This window comes from Rhinopithecus roxellana, chromosome 4 (assembly GCF_007565055.1).
Source record: "Rhinopithecus roxellana isolate Shanxi Qingling chromosome 4, ASM756505v1, whole genome shotgun sequence".
NCBI classification, from domain to species: domain Eukaryota; kingdom Metazoa; phylum Chordata; class Mammalia; order Primates; family Cercopithecidae; genus Rhinopithecus; species Rhinopithecus roxellana.
Window position 1 is genome coordinate 50,747,061 of NC_044552.1, and position 23,486 is coordinate 50,770,546.

The 23,486-nt window shown below is 38.0% G+C and overlaps 1 pseudogene; it reads left to right on the forward strand.

Annotated features, from left to right (window-relative positions):
* Positions 1–2,577: 2,577 nt before the first annotated feature.
* LOC104663192 overlaps positions 2,578–23,486 on the forward strand; it is a 37,576-nt pseudogene continuing 16,667 nt past the window's right edge.

A 23,486-nucleotide genomic window follows, 5' to 3' on the forward strand; every position in this document is an offset into this window, starting at 1 on the left:
TATATAATCATTATATAAAAACAATGTAGTAAGACTTACATGTTTACCCTTTTCTCAGCCTTTTTTTTTTTTTTTTAGATGGAGTCTCACTCTGTGACCCAGGCTTCACTGCAGTGGTGCAATCTCGGCTCACTGCAACCTCTGCCTCCTGGGCTCAGGTGATTCTCCTGCCTCAGCCTCCTGAGTAGCTGGGATTATAGGTGTGCACCACCACACCTGGCTAATTTTTGTATTTTTAGTAGAGATTAGTTTCACCATCTTGGTCAGGCGGTCTCAAACTCCTGACCTCAGGTTTTCTGCCCGCCTCGGCCTCCCAAAATGCTGGCATTACAGGTGTGAGCCACTGTGCCCAGCCAAACAAAGACTTTACTGTTGAAATCTATTGTTATTTTATTTATTTATTTATTTATTTACCTATTTATTTATTTAAAGCTGAGTTTCCACGAGAAGATCAAGTTATTTTATGTCTGAACAAGTAATATTTCAATCTCACACTTTGCTGTTAAATCTTAAATGCAGATTGATAATGAGACTTGAAGAGTCACTAAATCCTGACATAAGCTTCCAGGCTATGACGAAGGAGTAATAACAGTACAAAATAATACATACTTGGGCTTGGGAGAGAGAGTATCTAGATCGTCAAAGCCTCCTCTTCTATGCACCCCATAATCCTTCTGGTGCCCTTTTACTTGTCTCAACTCTAACATTGGCATCCATTCTCTCTGATTCAAAGAATTTATCTTTGTGGGGCCGGGTGCTGTGGCTCATGCCTGTAATCCCAGCAGGCGGGCAGATCACAAGGTTAGGAGATCGAGACCATCCTGGCTAACAAGGTGAAACCTCGTCTCTACTAAAAATACAAAATAGTAGCCGGGTGTGGTGGTGGGTGCCTGTAGTCCCAGCTACTCGGGAGAATGGCGTGAACCCAGGAGGCGGAGCATGCAGTGAGCAGAGATCACGCCACTGCACTCCGGCGTGGGAGACAGAACAAGACTCTGTCTCAAAAAAAAAAAAAGAAAAAGAAAGAATTTATCTTTGTGGTAGTACCACAGTCTTCAGGTAGAGAGAGCTGATGAAATTTAACTTCTGATTATCTCCGGAAGTTGAGCTAAGTCAGTAATGAATGTGTACTTTGTAATTTTGTCGATTTGAACATTCACTACCTGCTGTTGGTGTTTTAAAAATCTCAGAAGTTTTAGGTTGAATAATATAAAGCAAAAACATCATAATATTCACTGGAGAGAAAAAATAATTGATTTTTTAATGTACACTTTAAAAAGTAAATAGTGTATGTTCAAAGGAAGATTAGTGAATTGCTACAGTCACAGCTCAGTAACACTGGACTTGAACATCTACTGATAATGAGTATTACATTTAGCATTCATATGAAGATTATGTCTGCAGACCTCAACAGTTTCATGATGCTGCCAGATAAAAATATTTTAATTTGCCTTTCAATTTTCCACACTTAATAGAGTAACTTGCTGTAACATTCCTTATAGATCAAGGATGCAAACATTTTCAGGGTTTAAGCTACAGGATTAGGAGGATTAAGCTAAGGATTAGGAAGAAAAATCGTTACAATTCTTTGTCCTATATGTGCCAACAATAAGCCTCAGCTTTTTTCTAACGACATTTGCTTTAGATAGGCATAATAGGAAGTCAAATCAATAAGTACTTCAAGGGCAGTACTTTGTGCCCAGTACTCTATCAGGAACCACGGACATTCGGAAAGAAGTCAAAGATGTCATCCTTGCATTTAAGAAATGCACACACTTGTTGGAGAGTAGGAATGTGTATTTCTGTATCTACACAGCATTAGAAAGATCCACAGTGGGAGAGAGGAATATGGAAGCAAAATATTAAACAGGATGTGTTATCGATATAGACTCAACTATCTGTACTATAGACATTAGAAAGGGGAAGGCTAACTTTAGGCAGGAGTTAGTCACATAAGGCTTCATGGAGGAGGGGGAGCCTGCAGACAAAAGTGGAATTTCTGGAGTTATATTTGAAAAGGGAAAGTGTTCCAGGGAGAGAATGGCACAAGCAAAGACACTTAAATAGTCCCTCCTTTATTAATCCATTCAGCAACCATTTAATGAGCGCTTAGCTCATATGAGGACCAGTAACCAATATCTTCAAAGATGAAATGAAAGATGAAATCATGCTTCCTATCTTTAAGAGAACGGCTTAGGAGGAACTTCAATCTTATAATCCAGTACTACTCTGTAATCAGCTTCTGATGAGTATTTATTAAAAGAATGAGGCTTATCCTACTTTCCCAATGCATCTTCTTTCTTTGATATAATACAGTCTATCCAGCTGACTCACATTCTTCTCTCTTTCATGAGACTGTGTCCCACTTGCTGCTCTCACTGCCCACAGTCATCACCAGTTCACAGAGTGGGTGGGTGTGGGTTTCCAGAAAGCCAACTGGGATGTGTGGGTTAATAAAATCACCTGGAAGCAAGAGCTACCCGAGGACAGGCTAAGGAGTGATCATAGTTAGGAGCAGCCCAATAGCACTGTCATCTGGCAGCTGAGACACCAAATCCTGGGGAGAAAACAGGGATCATGACCTGCCAGCTGCTGTCAGCTGAAGCAAAGTGTAGGCAAATAGATCATATGCCAACCTCTGCCCTGAACCCTGAAGAGTTTCAGGTTCACATTCATTTCTAAATGCAAGGCCAGCTCCAGAGAATATTGCAAAATGGGTTCTTAGTCATCAATGCCCTATTAGCCTCTTCTTTGCTTCCCCTTTAAAGGCTCTTTTACTGTCCAATTGTGTATTTCATTTTTTCTTTATTTTTTCCTTTTCTTCTTCTTCTTCTTTTTTTTTTTTTTTTTAACATGAGGCTTTGCTCTGTTGACCAGGGTGGAACGCAGTGGTGTGATCATGGTTCACAGTATCCTTGACCTCCCAGGCTCAAGTAGTCCTCCCACCTCAGCCTCCTGAGTAGCTGTGGTCACAGGCACAAGCCACCATGCCTGGCTAATTTATTAATTTTTTTGGTAGAAATGGGGTCTTACTATGTTACCCAAGCTGGTCTTGAACTCCTAGACTCAAGAGATCCTCCCACCTCGGCTCCCCAAAGTGCTGGGAGCATAGGCATGAGCCACAGCACCTGGCCTCAATTGTCTGTTTCTTTAGACCAGCCACGAGCTTTCCAAAGCTTTGTTTCCAAGGCAGATAGGCCTTTTCTTTGCCCACACAGAGGCAGCTGATTTTTTAGAGAAAATAGTGCAATTAGAAAGGTTGGTTTATGCCATGATCTGAATGTTTGTGTTTCCCAACTTAAATTTGAATGCTGAGATCCTGACCCCCAGGGTGATAGAATTAAGAGATGGTGCTTTTAGGGGGTGATTAGGTCGTAAGTGTGGAGCCCTCATGAATGAGATTCATGCCCTTACAGAAGAGGCCCCAGTGAGTTACCTTACCCCTTCTGCCAGGTGAAGACATAGGAAGCAGAGAGCTCTCTATGAACAAGGAAGCAGGCTCTCACCAGACACCAAATCTGCTGACAGCTTGATCTTGGACTTCCAGCCTTCTGAACTGTGAGCAACAAATATTGGTTGTTTAAGCTGTCAGTCTATGGTGCTTTCGTTATAGCAGAAATGGACTTAGCTGCCTTGTATCCATCAACACCCTCTACTACAACAGGAAAATAGAAGTCATCTTTCTTCCCACCATGAAATTTAAACATATCTGCATACATGTTCATTGTCTTAGTCCATTTTGTGCTAGTATAATAGCACAGATCTATAAAGAACAGAAATCTATTTCTTACCATTCTGAAGGTTGAGAAGTCCAAGATCAAGGTACCAGCATCTGGTGAGGGCTGCTCCTGGCTTCCATGATGGCATTTTGAACACTGTGTCATCCAAAGAACGGAAACACTGTGTCCTCACATGGCAGAAGACAGAAGGGACAGAGGACCAAACTCCTTCATAAGGGCTTTTATAAAACATTAATCCATTCATGAAGGTGGAGCCCTCATGACCTAAATATCCCCAAAGGCCCCAACTCCCAACACTGTTGCATTGGGGATTTAAGTGTCAGCATTCAAATATATTCTAAAACACTCATTTATAAAGCCTTCTATTTTAGCTAATAAAGATAAAGGTGAAATCTTCCAGTCCATGGTGAGAAGACAGAGTTATTTTATAAATGATTTCGGGAAACCAGGTAGCCATTTAAAAATAAAACTAAAATTGTCTTAACACCTCCCACTTGCACCAGGAAAATATACAACTGAATCAAAGATTTCAGTGTAAATAATGAAACTATAAATCAGTTCTAAGAAATCTCGAGAGATTTCTTTTAGAGTTGGAAAAGCCTCTCTAACTATGACACAAAACTCAGGAACCATAAACAAAAAGATTTATACATTTGACAATACAAAAATCAACCATTTCTACAAGGCTGAAGCTACCATAAACAAATTTCAATGACAAACAACAAACTGGGAAAATACATATGCACGATATATTGGAAGCAAAGGGCTACTTTTCCTTATATAAAGAAAGCATGTATAAAGTGTTAAAAAAACAACAACTCAATTTTTTTAAACGTACAACAATCTTCCCAATGGCTCTTAACCAGTAAAACATGCTTAATCTCACTCATAGCTAAAGAATGCAAATTAAAATAATCCTGAGCTACCATTTTTCACTTGTGAAATTAGGAAAGATCAAAAATTTGATAATCTTCTGTGCTGATGAGGTTGTGGGGAAAGAGGCATTTTCATATTGCTGATGGGAATGTAATAGGTACAACTTCTATGAAGAGGAATTTAGCATTATTTACCAAAATCACTACTCATACTCTCTGATCCAGAAAATTCTACATCTAAAGATTTATCTTACAGATTACATGTACACACACTTCCAAAATATATAAGGTTATTCGTTACAGCTTAGAAATGAAAAATGTTAGAAATAAACATGATCTCTCTCAATAAGAGATAAATCAACAATGACGCACCCACACAATGAAGTTAGACCTCTGCTCCTTCTCCACACAGCCTGTAAATGTTAGCTTTCCTCTACACTCAATCCTAGACCTTCTTCCTTTCCTACTCTTGGGGGTCTCATCCATTGCCAGGGCTTTAAATATCTCCACAGAAAATATCTCATTCCAGAAACCTTATAATAATCTTTGTTGTCTCCCTATCCCTCATTCTCTTCACTAAATGCTATTAAACTACCTCAAAATTACATTTTAATAGTAAAACAGCTTTACAGATGTATAACTGAAATAAACTGTACATAATTATAGCACATTATTTGATAAGCTTTGACACAAGTATACATTCAAAACTACCACCATAATCAAGATAATAAACATCTCCATCACCCCGAAAGTTTCCTAATGCTGCTTTGTAATCCCTCTGGCCCACCACTCCCTACTCCCCAAACTCCCACCCCCAGGCAGCCACTGGTATGCTTTCCATCATGATAGCTTAGTGTGTATTTTCTAGAATTTTATATAAATAGAATCATACAGTATAAACTCTTCATTCTTCTTTCACTTACCATAATTATTTTCAGATTCATCTATGTTTTGTATATATTAGTTCATTACTTTTGTGACTGAGTAGTATTCTGTTGTATGGAAATATCATAATTTGTTTAAATTTACCTGTTGATAAACATTTTAATTCCTTTTATGTTTTCTCTATTATAAGTCAAACTAGTATGGATGCAAACATATATTTAATCCTTCCAGTTTCCTCCATTTAAAAAAGTTCTATGTTTCCTCCTCCCGTTTTTAACACCTTTGCTAATCAACCACCCTCTATGAGTAGGTGTAAGGGTTTCTTGACGGATCTACTTTCTATTCTTCATTCTACCCTACAACTACAGCTATCATTTTTTTAAAAAAAAAATTAATGCTTGTCCTTTTTTGTTTAAAGTTCTTTAGTAACCACCACTTCCTCTACCTTGCCCCAGCCCAATACTCTAAGGATGTAATCCAAACTTCATAGCCTAAAATGCCTCTTATGTTATCTGGCCTCCCTCATTTTACCTAGCACTGCTGTCTCTCAGGCTCATGCTTCCTGACCCACGTAATCCTTCTCTCATTGCCTCAAAAGCTCCACTTTTTTTTTCTACTCCAAGTATCTTTCACATGCTGTTCCTTCTTGGAATTCTCTTCCCCAGTTCACCTACTGTCTTGCAACTTTTCCCATTCCTTAGGTTTCCAAGAAATCAGTAATGGATTACAAACAACTATCCAAATTTTCTGCCACTGTTGAAGAGGTAAGAGATGAGTTAACTCATGCAAGAAGTGGAGCAAGGAGGCTGATCTAAGGAAAAAAAAAAAATGAGCAAAGCCAAAAACTATGAACCCATGGTGATAATACCCAAAGTATTGAGAGGCCAGTCCAGGAGGCTCATCAATCTTTTCATAGCTAAAGACCACAGAAGCAATCAAAAGTAAAATATGTATGACACAAAACCATTATGTTGATAAAAGAGAGCCTTGAGCAAACATTAAAATATGAAATGGAAAAAAGATGAAAATTACTAGACGGATGATGACTACTAATATGGAATCTAGACAACGGTGTTCTAACATAAAAATAATGGGAATTCTTAAATTTTAAAAAGCAAATAGTGGAAGAAAAGGTAGTAAAAGATTTAATAACAAAAAGAGAACACAAAGCACTAGAAAACATTTCCCAGGAAAATCTGATAAAGAATATTTAATGCTTACACATATCCTGAAATAAACTAAAAGGTTTAAGGACATCCATGTAGAAAAAGAAAAGCTCCTCGAAGTGTAAGGGCTGGGAGGGAGGTGCAGATGAGCCTGACCCCCAACACCTCAGCAGCAGCATTCAATGCCAGAAGACAATGGAGTTCTGCTTACACAATTCTGAGGAAAGAAAAAAGGTAATTTTGTGTCCAACTAATTGCGCTTGAAACATGAAGGCAGGAAACAGACTTTAGAATAAGCAACAATTCATGAAATTTAGTGCTTATGAATTATTTTTGAAAAAGTCATCCAGCAACAAAACCCAGCAAGCCAATTGTTAAGTGAAACATTAAAATCCTGAAGTGGAAGGTTGGTCACTAAACCCATTCAGTGGCTTAAAGAAAAAGCAAAGCTGAGAATTATGCTTATAGGACAGAGCAAATTTATGAATCTTGATAATGAAAAGATAATAATACACTTAACAGAAATATGGTGTTGTAGGGGTAGGTTAGAAAGACGGTGTCATGTTCCTTACCTTCAGTGCAGACAGATTCATAGATCTGCTTGAATTGAAGCTTTTTGGTGATTGGGTTTTTTTAAAGTAAAAAAATCTCTTGAAATTTTAGAGTTATCGTCTAGGAAAATAAAATTGCTTGATGTGAAGAAACTCATTAATCTGAGATTGAGCAATTCTACCAATTGCATTAGCTTTTCTCCAGTTTAGTTCAAGGAAAGACAAGTTTAATGCTTTTTGTTTTTTAAAAAAAAAAAACATTTATGGTAGGTCCCATTTTTATAGAATTATGTCTGTGTATGAATATGGGTATATACATAGAGAGATCACCAGGAACTAGGATAATGTTGCCAAATGTTATGATAATTATTTCTGGGCAGTTGATAGTGGGGGTTTTGCTTGTTGGTTTTGTTCTTTAACTTTCTTCTATATACTCTTCTGTAGCACTTTTTGTGATAAGCATGTATCAGTTTTATAAAACCAATGATTTTTGAATGGGTCCCTGACGTCTGAGCTATTGCAGGGGATGGCTGAGGAGAGGGACTTTTACCAGAAGGCCCTGTAATCATGGGTCTCATACTCATGAAGACCATAAACTTAGATTTTTTATGTCCTCTCCAAATGAGTTCAATACATGCTGTAACTGAAATATATTAAAATGATTAAACACTTAAATTATAGGGAGTTTTCTTCTTTTTAAAATTATAGCTGGGACTTCAAGATGTCCATTCTTCTTGAGAAGCTCTGCATACATTATTCGAAATTAAGAAATAATGATTTAATACATTGGGAAGAATACGGCTCAGAGGAGGGATCCTAGAGGCTTCCTTCCCCTTCCTGGATCATACCCAGTTTAGAACTTTCTACCAGGCAAACACTATGCAGCCCTGACACTTCCACCTACAACTGCAAGCATTGAACAAAAGGCAACTAATTTTTATGTACCATTTCTGGAACTAGCCCTAGTCATCCAACACACAGATCTCTCTGAATTATAATGCTCATAGATTATTACTTGCTTATATTTGGCTCTACTTTAGTCTGCCTTCTCTCTGATCTAAAGACTCAGTTCCTAATCTCACTACTGAGTTTAGCAAATACTGCTTTTCTCACAACTAGATTCATAATGAGATTATCCATTTGTCTTTGGCTACCTGAACTCACATCATACCTGTGGGTTTCAGTTCCCACCTCTCCCCTGCCTCACTGCTTCTTAACATCTGGCTGATTGCTAACCATATCTCATTCACCTATAGTCATGTGGTGCTGGAAAATAAACCAAGAAAACAGTACGACTTACTTGCCGATTAAAACTTCTGTAGCAATGAAGGGTGAAAAGGATTCATAAGAGTGTTGAGAAATTCTGGCAGGACCAATATCCAGAATGATGAAACTGAGCTCCTCATGGAAAGACAGTCCTGGAACTCATGGGCTCTCACTGCCCCTGAGATGTGACAGAAATAGTCTTTAACTTGGAGTTAGAAGACCTTGATTCTAATCCTAGCTCTCTGCTGGCGAACTGCCCTACAAGTGAGATGAAAAGACACTAAACAGTAACTCGAATCCTCACAAAGAAATAAAAAGCACCAATAAGGATAACTACATAGGTGACTTATAAAAGCATAAATGTGTGTTTGCTTGTAACTTTTCTGACTTAAGACAACTGCATAAAGCAATACTTATAAAACTATTGATGGGTTTATAACATATAAAGATGTACTTGGGCAATAATAGCATAATGGACTAGGGAGGAAAATGAGTAATAATGGGATAGAAAAAAGAGAGAAAACAAATAAATAAAATTAAATTCTAGCTCTAAAAATTATGAGTTGTGTAGCCTCGAGCAATTTTTTACCCAACTTGAGTCTCAGTGTTCTGCATATATAAGATATAATATTTATCTTACCGTTAAGTAAGATGACATTTATTTTACAAGGTTGTTGAGAGAATAAAGTGAAAACAGTGTTTCAGAAATATTTTGTACAATGATTTGCACAGGCACTCAATAAATGCAGGAACTACTGGGTAATGTATACTTGGTGGTTCCATGTATGATTTTCTCTAGTTTTCTGCACATTAACATTTTTATAGTAAAAAAATTAATTCCAGCTTCCTTCCTTTTATGATCTCTTCTTCCTTGACACTCGCAGGTTCAATCTATGATTTTATGAATGAACATGAAGGATGAGGACTTAATGCTAAAATAACTAAATGGGTAGTCTCCACAAGGATTTTCTAAGGGGATACAAATATATGAAACACAAGTTAGGAAGTTCTCCACTCCATTTTGCATAAAGATACATCACACAATCTTGAGATGCAAAGATCCAGATTAACACTGTAGAAGGAAAATAAATCTTGGGGCCCTCAAATTACTAAGCTAAAGGGAAAAGTCAAGCTGGGAACTGTTTAGGGCAAATCTGCCTCCTACTCTACTCAAAACCAGCCCTCTGCTCACTGAGATAAATGCATATCTGATTGCCTCCTTTGAGAGAGGCTAATCGGAAACTAAAAAGAATGAAACTATTTGTCTCTTGTCTACCTTTGACCTGGAAGCTCCCTCCCCTCTTCAAGTCTTCCTGCCTTTGCTTCAAGTTGTCCTGCCTTTCCAGATGGAACCAATGCTCATCTTGCATATGTTGATTGATGTTTCATGTCTCCCTAAAAAATATAAAACCAAACTGTGCTCTGACCGCCCTGGGCACATGAAGTCAGAACCTCCTGAGGCCCTGTCACAGGCATGTGTCCTCAACCTTGGCAAAATAAACTTTCTAAACTAATATTATTTGACCCAACAATTCCATTAGTGGGTATATACCCCAAGGATTATAAATCATTCTACTATAAAGACACATGCACATGTGTGTTTACTGAGGCACTATTCACAATAGCAAAGACTTGGAACCAACCCAAATGCCCATCAATGATAGACTGGATAAAGAAAATGTGGCACATATACACCAGGGAATACTATGCAGCCATAAAAAAGATGAGTTCATGTCCTTTGCAGGGACATGGATGAAGCTGGAAACCATCATTCTCAGCAAACTAACACAGAAACAGAAAACCAAACACCGCATGTTCTCACTCATAAGTGGGAGTTGAACAATGAGCACACATGGACACAGGGAGGGGAACATCACACACCAGGGACTGTCAGGGGTTGGGGGGCTAGGGGGGGGATAGCATTAGGATAAATACCTAATGTAGATGATGGGCTGATGGGCGCAGCAAACCACCATGGCACGTGTATGCCTGTGTAACAAAACTGCACGTTCTGCACACGTACCACAAAACATAAAGTATAACAATAAAAAAAGAAATCTTAAAAAAAAAATAAACTTTCTAAATTAACTGAGACCTGTCTTAAATTTTCGGGGGTTCACATTTTGGTAACCATGAAGGGATTCTGAGTGGGGGTGCGCCTGACCTTTGACAAATCTCCTATGGGTGCTTGGTACTAACATGAGCTAACTTTATGGCTCAAACCAATTGGACAATTTACTGAGGTCTTGGAGGACCCCCTCCAGAGAATCCCTGATTTCCCAAACTGTGGTTGAGATCTAAAGTTTATTTTGCTGTACAACTCCCTTTTTTGACGTTTTACTTGCTTCCAATAAGAAAGGCAAGTTTTCCTGCTTCCATAACGATGGAAGGCAGGTAACTCCTTCATGGAGTTTAAGCTCATTTCCAACAGAGAAAATGAGGTTTTTTCTCTGCTTCTATGATGGCAGAGAGCAGTCTACCATTTCCAACAGAGAAGATGAGGTTTTTTTCTCGGCTTCTAGGATGGCAAAGAGCAGTCTACAGCCTGAGACCCATTACTACATAAGTAACTGAATTGGGGTTTTGTCTTGGCTAAAGTTAACAACCAGCTGGTCTTCATTTCTTCTCACCATTGGAGTGCTCAGTAGTCATACAAGTTGTGCGATCATTTGTTCTGCTTAACTGTTTTTTGCTGTTATTTGTTCCTGTTTTTGTTGTTATTGCTATCTTTTTGCCTTTGTGTTGGATCAACTCCATCTGACTTAATAAAATCCAAAGGAAAGTTCTAAATCGTGGGGAACAAGGCCTCTCAAGTGGTTAAATTCCCATCCCCCCCCTAAAAAAAGTGGCATGGTGGAGAAAAAGGAACCAGCAGAAAGAAAAAATAAAAAGAGAAAAAAATTTTTGATTTTGACTACTAAAGGGGCATTATTATCTTTTTTTACATTTTTAATCTTTTTTTGGCTTTTTTTTGTTATACTTTAAGTTCTAGGGTACATGTGCACAATGTGCAGGTTTGTTACATATGTATACATGTGCCAGGTTGGTGTGCTGCACCCATTAACTTGTCATTTACATTAGGTATATCTCCTAATGCTATCCTTCCCCCCTACCCCCACCCCACGACAGGCCCCAGTGTGTGATGTTCCCCTTCCTGTGTCCAAGTGTTCTCATTGTTCAATTCACACTTATTAGTGAGAACATGCGGTGCTTGGTTTTCTGCTCTTGTGACAGTTAGCTGAGAATGATGGTTTCCAGCTGCATCCCTGTCCCTACAAAGGACATGAACTCATCCTTTTTTATGGCTGCATAGTATTCCATGGTGGAACTGTAAACTAGTTCAACCATTGTGGAAGACAGTGTGGTGATTCTTCAAAGATCTAGAACTAGAAATACCATTTGACCCAGCCATCCCATTACTGGGTATATACCCAAAGGATTATAAATAAAGGGGCATTATTTACATAACAAAGCCACCTTTTTGCTAGCCAGGCCAGACTGAAAGAGCAATGGCTATACTTCTGAAATAGCAACAATTTTTCTGAGCTGAAATATGTTAATGAGATTGTAAAACTTTTTTTAAAAAAAAGAACTCAATGGTTAAAGTCAGCTTAATTAAAAGCTAACATGCAAGGTGTGTGTGTGTGTGTGTGTGTAAGGTTTTTCTTCTCAGTTGACTGATTTCTGTTTTCTTCATTGACTTCAGCTGTCTCCCCTTTCTCCTGCACCCTTTGGGGGAGAAGCCTGTTTTTTCTTATGGAACTTCAAAAGTGTAAACAAAAAAGTTCATCTCAGCCTTTTTTTTTTTTTTTGAGACAGAGTCTCGCTCTGTTGCCCAGGCTGGAGTGCAGTGGTATGATCTCGGCTCACTGCAAACTCCACCTCCTGGGTTCATGCCATTCTGCTGTCTCAACCTCCCGAGTACTGGAACTACCGGCGCCTGCCACCACACCCGGCTAAGTTTTTTTTGTATTCTTAGTAGAGACAGTGTTTCACGTGTTAGCCAGGATGGTCTCAATCTCCTGACCTCATGATCCGCCCCCCTCAGCCTCCCAAAGTGCTGGGATTATAGGCGTGAGCCACCGCGCCCGGCCATCTCAGCTTTTAAACTGCTTACTTTTGAATTGTGTCATCTGATTTATTGATTAAAATAGTTATTGCCACAGAGGCCACTCTTGCGTTTTTAAAGAAGAGTGTAGTTTAGACACATAGAAATGTCTTTGATTTAAAAAAAAAAATTAATTAAATGCACTACAAAAACATCACATGGTCTAGCCTCATAATAATGCTTCCTTTTTGGAGACCCAGAATTCAGTCTGGGCTCCGCCCAGAGCTCAGAAATTCAGTTAAAAGATAGGTAAATCCCTATCTAAATAAAATTGGTCTTCTTATACAATCCTATGATAGATTTTTATAATTTTATGTTTGATTTTGCATCTATCTTTAATCTCCCTCTTGCACACCAGCCTTTTTCTCTCCGTACCCTTTGATGTACATTTTGCTATCTGATTTTCACCCGAGTTGTTTCCTTAAAGATGCAAATTTAAGGCTGTTTAGCTGACAACTACCTAAGGTTGTGAAACAGGTTATCAAGAATCTGAAAGTCTAAAATTTTTTTTAAAAAGGTCTTAATGAATCTATAAGGTGTACTTCTATCAGCATGCCTAATACGTCTATGTATTTATGTGTTGTGTACACAACGTTCCACTACTAAAAATATATAAAAGAGCTCTAAGTAATTGGCTTAAAAAAATAAAAGTGCTTAAATCAGATACTAAATAAAAAAGACTAGTCAAATGCTTTTTCAAGTTCATGTGACTTATTTAAAATCTTTCATAAATAAGCAGAATTTAAAATTATTGATGAAATAATATTAGAAATGTCTTAAGAATTTGCCAGCGTACATTTTTATTTACATTTACTAATTAAACAATTTCATACTTATCCCTGCCAAATACTGTAAGATGTCAAAATTTGGCACAGGGGTTACAAAGCTAAAAACTCAGCCCAAGACAGAATGATCTTTGCTTGTGTAATCTTTAATGAGTAAGACATTGATACTGGTTTAATGAAAATAGCTTGAATTTAGTAATTCAAAAACATATTGAATTTAGTAATATTACCATAACTTCTAATCCTGTGACTTTAGGCAGTCTAGTCCACATGCAGTAAGGAGGTTTGCTTTGGGAAAGGACTGTTGCCATTTTTGATTCAAAGCTAAACTATAAACTAAGTTCCTCCCAAAGCTAGTTTGGCCTATTCCCAGGAATGAACAAGGACGGCTTGGAGGTTAGAAGCAAGATGAGGTCAGTTAGGGCAGGTCGTTTTCACTGTCTTAGTTATAATTTTGCAATGGCTGTTTCATAACTTTAAATGATGACTATTGTAATTTTCATAAATAATCTAGGTAAATTATTAAAATAAAATAATTAGGTAAATGTAATGGGATAAATAATTTTAGACAAACTTGTCATCATTTAGAATCTAAAGTTATATTAAATTAAATAATACATATTTCATTATTTGGGTAGTTTCCAGTAAAAATATATTGTAGGAAAACATTCTTCCTAAAAAATGTGTCCTTTAAAAAAGGTGAAACAAGATAGAAAGTTGTAAAAATCAAGAGGGTTTTTTTTTTGGTAAGAAAGCTTAAAGAAAAATAATTTCATATGAGAAAGAATCTTGTATAATAAATTTAGTCCTTGAGTGAAATGACTGCTTGTTTAAGAAGGAGGGATGTTCAGGACAAACCAAAACCCCCCCCCAAAAAAACTTATATGATCAAGTTGTCACATTATTATTAAGTTTTGGTATGCTTAGGAAAAAAACTGAGATTAAAAATTTTTTAATTAAAGTTATTACATGCATGTATCTTTTTGTATGTGCTTTTAAAGTACTTATGACAATGAGTTATAGCGTTTTTGACTCCTGGGTCTAAAAAGGACATCAAGTCCTGCTAAACTGTAAGCACTGACAGCAATTAAAGCCCTGTCTTCAGGACTGATAGAAGTTGTCAATCAAAATAAACTGCATTCCTGAAACACAGGACCAGAAATTAAAGCTATTCAACTCCTCAAGGCCCAGGGACTATCACGGAAGAGGTGGGGACATGAGATTGTAAGGGCTGATTTTGACAGAGAAGTTTAGTTTCTCTGTAAATTAATAATTAATGTCAAAGGCACACTGATGCAAGAACAGCATGTAGGCCCCTGTGTCAGATTAACAAGGTTTTCTTGAAGCATTAACTGACTCCTAAATAAAGGTTATAAAGATTATGAAAGGTTTATGGAAGTTATATCTTATGGTCAAGGTTAAAATTTTATAAATTGTTTATAAAATTTTGAAAAATATATTTAATTGGTTTCATGCTGCTTTTATTAGGGTTTACTGTTTGTAAAATTAAATCTCCTTTCTCAAAGAATAAAAGTCTTTGTCTTTTTTTTGAAATCCGTGAGTTATCACTTTGGTCAAATGAATGACTTATTTTACAATGACCTGTGATATCAAGTGTTTTAAACTTTTGATATTTGATAACCTTTCCAAAATCAAATTATAAATTACATCTTTTTCTGATCTAATTAATAATTTAAGATATTAGTTTCTCTGAAGTCCAAAAATGACATAATTTGGCTTATTTGGTATAAAAATTATACAAGAAACATTGCCAAATATGAAATAGTGTTTGGTTTTCTTTAGATTTTATTTATATAAATATGCTATTGATGTATGTTCCAAAATCATGGGAAACTCCTATAATTCTGATATGACTGTGTACATTATCAGTAAAAATTATAATTGTTATGTTCAGTTATTGTGTGCCACAGAGATACCAAATTTCTTTGTCAATTTTGTCTTTGACTGTATGGCTACCCTAAAACCTTTTGCCATCTGTGAACAATTTTTGTCTTGTTTTGGTCCTCCTTAGAAGGTGATTTTACAATCAGCTATAGAACCCTAACAGGTATTCTGGTTTCTGATAACTTTCGAGATTGTGACATTAGAATAGAGGAAAAAACTTTTAGGACTCTCATGGAGAGCTGGAATATTTGTGAATATCAAGCAGAACAGAGTTAACTGTGTCAACTGAACTAATAGAAGACAAAGTAATCTTTTTAACTTTTTGCATAAAAAGCTGCTGATCCTTTGTTTTGTTTTTCAGAGTCAAGGAAACTTTTCTTTCAAGCTATTTACAGCTTTTGAGAATTGAGTAAAGTATACTTCTACGAACAAAATTGGGAGCATATTTGTTTCCCTCTGCCTGACTTCTCCAAAATTTGGAAACTATTTGTGAGTATTCTCAATTTATGACAATACAGTTATTTACATAAGTGCAATATGAATTGTTTTCATTTGTAACAAGACCCAATTGGAGAAACTGGTTATTTTATCAAGGCTTTGACTGGAATGGTGTGCTTTCCTTTAAGGAATCAAACTTGACATATGGAGCTGGTAAAAGCCCCTCAGAAAAATTGGCCCCGTACCTTTGTCTACATAGCCCCTGTACAGGGTTTACAGGGTTCCTGACCTGTGGCAAGTAAAGAGTGTCACTTTTTGACAGGTCCAGAGCCCCAAGTTTGTCTTGAAACCTCAAGAGGAGAGGATTACTCAACCCAGAGGTATTTAATGGCACAAATTCATAGCTGGGCTTAGCTTTAAAGAGGTCTTATCTGAGATTCCTTTTATGGAACAAAGTTCCATCAAAGCCAGTTTAAAAGCCTATGTAAAAACTAATTATTCTTGCTGCACTGTTTACATATAATTAGGCCAAGTATAATAAAGCAAGTCAGTCCCACCATGATTTGTCCTTAGTAAAAATGGGAAACTGGAGAGAAAAAAATTATGTTTCAAAAACTATGGTACACCTGTTGTTAGATTCTAATCTTGCCTAATGTTTTTTCCAATTTTTATTATTTTCTACAGTTTGAACTGAATTCTAATTTTTCTTGGCTACAAGTCTTCAAAATTATGTTTTCAATGTTTGTCCTTCTTTTTTCCCCCATTTTTCCTAATTTGGAGTCAATGAAAGCCCTGTGAACTGAAGCTAGACAACTTAACTTCAGAAGAAAATAACAGCAACCTATTTACATGCATAAGCCTCTTTCATATCTGCCTGCTGATGTATGGACTTCAGAGTAATGTGGCCTATTTCAATTTTCAGGATTGTTCTTTTGTTTGTTGTTTTCCTCCCTTCTTCCCCCTATTTTCTCTTCACAGGGCATGAGACCTCACAACCTGCTAAAAATGAGCTTTCCTAATAACTCAGGACCTGCCCGTCAAGGAACAAACCATCCTAGCCATGAGAGATTAGATGAAACCTGAAACCACAGACTCATTTTCTTCTAAAATGCTTTCTCCAAAAGATTTTTAAAAAGAAACGGGGGAAATGTGAAAGGAAAATATCGTGGGTCCCCCAAATCACTAAGCTAAAGGGAAAAGTCAAGCTGGGAACTGCTTAAGGGAATCCTGCCTCCAATTCTACTCAAAGCCACCCCTCTGCTCACTGAGATAAATGCATATCTGATTGCCTCCTTTGGAGAGGCTAATCAAAGACTCAAGAATGAAGCCATTTGTTTCTTATTTATCTATGACCTGGAAGCCCTCTCCCACTTCTAGTTGTCTTGCCTTTTTGGACTGAGCCAATGTTCATCTTACATATGTTGATTGATGTCTCATGTCTCCTTAATATGTATAAAACCAAACTGTGCTCTGACCACCTTGGACACATGTCGTCAGGACCTCTTGAGGCTCTGTCATGGGTGCACATCCTCAACCTTGGCAAAATAAACTTTCTAAATTAACTGGGACCTGTGTCAAAATTTCGAGGTTCGCAACACTTATTCTTTACCTTTGTCTCCTGTTGTGTTAGGCAACTTCTCACATGGATACCAATGATCTATACTTCATGGTATTCATGGCCTTGTATAATCCTCTCCCCTTGAGAGTGGGCTGAATCTGATGAGGTACTTCTTTTGCTGTTTCTGTTTTGTTTGTTTGTGACATAATCTCACTCTGTCGCCCAGGCTAGAGGGCAGCAGCACCATCTTGGCTCACTGCAACCTCTGTCTTCCAGGTTCAAGCAATTCTCATGCCTTGGCCTTTTGAGTAGCTGAGATTACAGGTGTGTGCCACCTGCTGGGATAATTTTTTTGTATTTTTAGTAGAGGCAGGGTTTCACCATGTTGGCCAGACTGGTCTCAAACTCCTGACCTCAGGTGATCTTCCTGTCTGGCCTCCCAAAGTGCTGGGATTACAAGCATGAGTCACCATGCCCAAACTAGTGTGGTACTTCTAGTAAATAGAATACAAAAAAAGCGATGAGATGTCACTTCTGAGATTAAGTCATAAACCATTGTGACTTCTGTCTTGCTGATGCTCCCTTACCAGCCCCTGTCTCTGCTCTGCTCACTTCTTGCTCTGATGAGGCAGGCATCCATGCTATGAGCTGCCCTATGGAGAGGCCCACAAGGCAAGGATCTGTGGGAAGCCTCCTGCCAACAGCCATGAGTGTGAATTGGAAATGGACTCATTTCCAGTTGAGCCTGGAGATGGCTGCAGCTCTGTTGACACCTTGAGGGCAACCTCATAAGATAGCCTAAACCACAGCACCAAGATAAGCTGCTCCAGATTTCTGACCCACAGAAACTGTAAGATAATAAATGTTGTTGTTTTAAGCTGCTTAATTTCGAGGTGATTTTTTACACAGCAGTAGTCAACTAATATATTTATCCCTGACCAGTGTTATTGCCCCAATTCTTCACAAAACAATTTTTTAAAGCATCAAGAGGGGGTTATCAGGCTTTCATTGGTCACAAAGGATTTATGAACTAGAGTTTTTAAAATGTTATACATACTAAGAAAAATCACTGAGAAAAATAACTTCCTATGTTGATGTCTGTGCTGTAGCTGAACCATGAAGAGATCGCCTACGTTTTCTGGGATAGTTCCAATTTCAAATCTTTTGCTCCAGGTTTCCCTGAGTCAGCTTGTACTTGTCCAAATCACATATCCTGAATTTTAGTTTGGAGATTATGGATCCCTATAATGCTGAATTGCTCTTGAACTTGGCTTATATCACTGGTGAGCCTGATCTATCAAGCCATCTATAAATTATTTACTGATCCTCTTTTATAGCTTCAGCACTCTGCTATGACAGATGCTAAGACAGTCCAACAAAAGAATAGACTCTTACAGAGAGTTTTGCACTATTTGGGGAGACTGAACAAGCATACGTGAAGGTTTAGAGCAATCAGTGAATTGGCTGATAGATGCAAGAGTTAAGTCAGTAGTTCAGGAAGGGAATAATCCTTGGGAACTACAGAATATGAAGAAAATTCATGGAGGAGGAAGACTTGAGATGGGACAAAGGAAGAGCTAACTTTATTCTTGCTGTTCAGAGTGAGAGAAAAATTAGCGTAAAGTCGAAGAGACAAGATTGAGCATAAAACAGGTTTCTGGAGATAGGGAGAAGCACAAAGTGGAACACAGTGAAACAACAGACTGATCAAGAGAAGAGAACACATATTGTGGTGTACACCAAAAGCAGGTTGAATATGAAGAATGTTCCTGGTCCATTGTTAACTGTCTGATCATTGTAAGAAAAGTAATCACTCATTTCATGCCTTTTGCATGCCATGCACCATGTTAAGGCCCTTGTGTATATCATCTTATTTACTCATTATAAACAAGATTCTTATTATGTGCTTTTTATAGACAAGAACACTGAGGACTCAGAGAGGTAAAATATCTCACCCAAGGTCACAAGCTGATATGTGGCAGAGCCAGGATTCAAATCCAGGTCTGATTGACACCAAAGTCCATGCTTCTAGCCATAGCATCATGAGATGTTAGGTACAGAAAACAGTCAGCTTGGATGTGCCATCATGAGGATTATAAGGACCAAAGAAAAAATTAATTCTGAAACTACTTTGTAAACTCTCCATAGGTAAGTGCTGGTATCCACCTGACTATTTCATCTACTAATTTATGTGAGTGGGTAAAAATGCAGCAACATTGCATAGTGTAGAAGGCACATACTCTTCCATTCTTCGCCATGCTATTAAACTAGCTGTGGACTCCTGCAAAGCCACTGATATTCTGGTTCCTCTATGTAATCTTTAAGGTCACTTTCACGTTTATTTGTGTTGCATTCAAGATGCATACTTCTAGTGACTACACCAAAATTATCCTAACACGGTGGTGGGTTGTTGTGTTAGTCCATTCTTGTATTGCTATAAAGAAATACCTGAGGCTGGGTAATTTGTACAGAAAAGAGATTTTATTTTTGGCTCATGGTTCTGCAGGCTGTACAGAAAGCATGGTGCCGGCATCTGCTTCTGGTGAGGGCCTCAGGAAGCTTCCAATCATGATGGAAGGTGAAGGGGAAGCCAGCACATCACATGGAGAGAGACATCACATGGAGAGAGATGGAGCAAGAGAGAGTGAGGAGGGAGGTGCTGAGCTCTTTTTAACCATCAGATGTCTCATGAACTCAGAGTAAGGATTCATTCATCACCAAGGGGATGGTGCTAAGCCATTCATGAGGGATCCGCCCCCATGATCCAAACACCCTGCACCATGCCCCACATCCAACACTGGGGATAACACTTCAACATGCGATTTGGAGGAGACAAACATCCAAACCATATCAGTTGTGTTGATTTAAAGCATCCTTTTTGAAGCTCTGAGCTACGAATCTATAACCTACTCAATATGCCTTTGTTCTCTCCCTAAATCTAGTAATAAATCCAAGTGGATAGTTTGCTTTAAAAAATACATGTGATCAATTATCACTTAATATTGTGCTGTTTATTTGGAGCCCAAAAAGTTCAAGGCTTCAGGGGAAAATGGAAGCTCTAATTTATTTGGCAAAGAAGGTAGGTTACAAAAAACGTGTGAATGCTTAAGAAGCTGCAAGGAGCCCAGCCCTCATTTGGTGGTGTTCAAAACATTTCTATGAAGAAAAAGTTCTCTCACTCTCTCCAGAGACTTTGGTATTCTTTTATTTCAAGGAAAACAAAATACTTCTATAGCTTGTATACTGTTTCTTAATTAATTGAACACATTTTCACATTAGAAAATGTGTGTCACATTAGAAAGTATGTGAATATTTTGAAATATTTTGAAATCAGATAGCACATTAGAAAATATGTCCACATATTTGCACATTAGAAAATATGTCCTTGTTTTGTTTTTACTAATTGGCTTACTGAACTCAGCTTCACAAAACCCTCTGAGCAATATTCCTCAAATTTTAATGTTGTGTTTAACTCATTTCTGTGACAAAAAAAAAAAAAAAAAAAAAAAAAAAAAAAAACCTGCTTTCCTCCATGCTTTGAATGTAAATCTTTTTTTGTTGTTCTCATCCACTATATTTATTTCTGGGATGTTAGTCCTCTTAAAGGCTCTTTCTTATTACAGACGATGAGAAACATAAATGGCCTTTTAATCTAGAGAGTAAGTCTTCCCACATGCCAACACTCATATTTTAAGAATCTGGAATGGGACCTGAGTTTTATTTTTTTCCAGAATTTGGGATTTCATTCATTGCTGCATTCACTTGTTCCAGAGTTTGAAGTCTCATCAGAATACTGAAAAAAGCTATTAAGTCAGAAACTGAAGGGTTGGGGATGTTACCCTATTTGCAAGTTTACAGGTGAGCCTGCCACATGCAGCTTTATATACATATACTGACAGAATGGAAGAGCTTTGGATCAGAGACAAAGACTATTTACTCATCATAACAAAACCAGCAGCCAGAGGTATATCGTGTATCCGTTCCCAAAGCCCTCATCCCCACAGGGTGTCACAGTGAAGACCAGATATTACCTGGGGCAGGTACTGGAGTATAGCACAGGAGAGAACTCCCCAACTGATTTATGTAGGGCCGTTGGTGACCTGCCCCTCCTCCCCTCCGGAGAGAGAGGGAAGACATATTTACTGCGGAATCTAAGCAATTCTCTCCCAGGAGAGGAGGAGGATTTACTATGCTGGAATGTCTCTGAGGAGGGAGACATGTCTACACTTTGTTATCTCCAGCTTCCAAGGCCTTTTGCTTTGCAAACATCTTTGAACAGATAGTCCAAAACATGTAGGAATGCCATGGAGAATTGTCTTCCACCCCAGACAGGACTAGGAACAGAAAGAATGCAAGTGCCTCCAGAAAGCAATTTATCAGAAACAAAAATCAGAATTCTCAGGCCTCCTTCCCAGACCAGCCCACACCTGAACGCTTCAGGTGCCAGTCTGAGCTTTTAGGGAGAAGTCGAATCCCAAAACCTGCTGGACTATCAACTGACAGCCAGAAAGGGGGGGAAAAATCTAAATACAAAATCGATAGGACAGAAATCAGATAGTACCTTCAAAGTGTTTGAGAAGAAATGATTTTAGAAACATTTCTGAGGCTGATCTGAATGAATCATTGCTTTCTTGTCATATACATGTAGACTTGGCACAAGCAGGGAAGAAGCCATTTAAGGTGTTGATCAATTTAGACAATGTCCCTGGAGTTTGGAGGTTGCTCTGGGAGTCCTCAGGTTAAGCCAAAGAAGAAGTGAGTTTGGAGTAGAAGACAATTTATCCTGTGATATCCATGTCCACAGACCACACAGTCTGGCTCTTTATTATATATAGGCAGACCATTCTGCCAGGTAAAGCTCATATCAATAGCCCCATGACTATGATCCATTAAGGCACTTCATTCATGTATTTCCATTTCTCAGTGTGAACAGACAGGTCGGAAATGAGACAGGCGGTAGTTGACAACCCAGGGTACCAAGCAATGGGCTGCTTGAAAACACTCCAGTGGTGCCTGGGCAAGAATAGCTTTGAAACTGGGTTATGCTCTCAGCAACAAATCACTGAGTGTTCCTGAAAAATTGAAAGCATCTTGCTTGGAGAGGAGGCATTAGCTCAGGTACTCTCTGGCATTCTCTGGCTGGCCAGGCAAACAGCCAAGATACAGTCTCTTTGGACTTTCGTTAGCTGAGAAAAATGGCCCTTCAGATTTCTTGAGATATTTTGGGAATATTAAGCTGAATGAAATTTGAAGTCACCTAACAGGTTAATGGTTCAAATTATTAAATGGGCTATACTAATCTTCCTTCCCATAAGAACAATGTCAGTCATTTGACTTCTAAAACTGGGGACACTGGAAATGAAAAGTTGAGATGGGAGAAACCGTGGGCAGTTTGCATGCTCCTTAAACTAAAGTTCATGTTCTGACTAAGATAAAGAAGGTATAGAGGGATTTTGTCTCTCTAGATAGAAGTTATATGTACAAATATATATATGTATATACACACATATGTATGTGATATATACAAGGTTGTTCCTTTGATTTTAGAATATTAGATGCTATAAATTAAGTTTTAATTGCTAGGTTTATTATCACTTCTCTTGCAGATAAATTAGGCTTTACATACTGTGATTAAATTCTTTCTGCAAACCATCTGTTAATTGCTTCATTTGTGTATCTTTGCTCCATAAAAACTGTATTCACAATCCTCTCAAGCTTGTAACTGTTTAAGAATATTGCCTTGGCTGGGCTAGGTGGCTCACACCTGTAATCCCAGCACTTTGGGAGGTCGAGGTGGGTTGATCATGAGGTCAGGAGATCGAGACCATCCTGGCTAACACAGTGAAGTCTCGTCTTTACTAAAAATACAAAAAATTAGCCAGGTGTGGTGGCATGTGCCTGTAGTCCCACCTACTCGGGAGGCTAAGGCAGGAGAATCGCTTGAACCCAGGAGGCAGAGGTTGCAGTGAGCTGAGATCGTGCCACTGCACTCCAGCCTAGGCAACAGAGTGACTCTAACTCAAAAAAAAAAAAAAAAAAAAAAAAAAAAAAAAAAAAAAGAATATTGTCTTAAAAGGACAAGGAATCAACCTGAAGGAGCTCCCAATGGCCAAAGCTAGAACAATTTAACAAAATAAATCATATAATGTTAGATTATAACCCAAAGTTCAAAATAACTATCCATGAGACCATACTAATATAAGCAAATG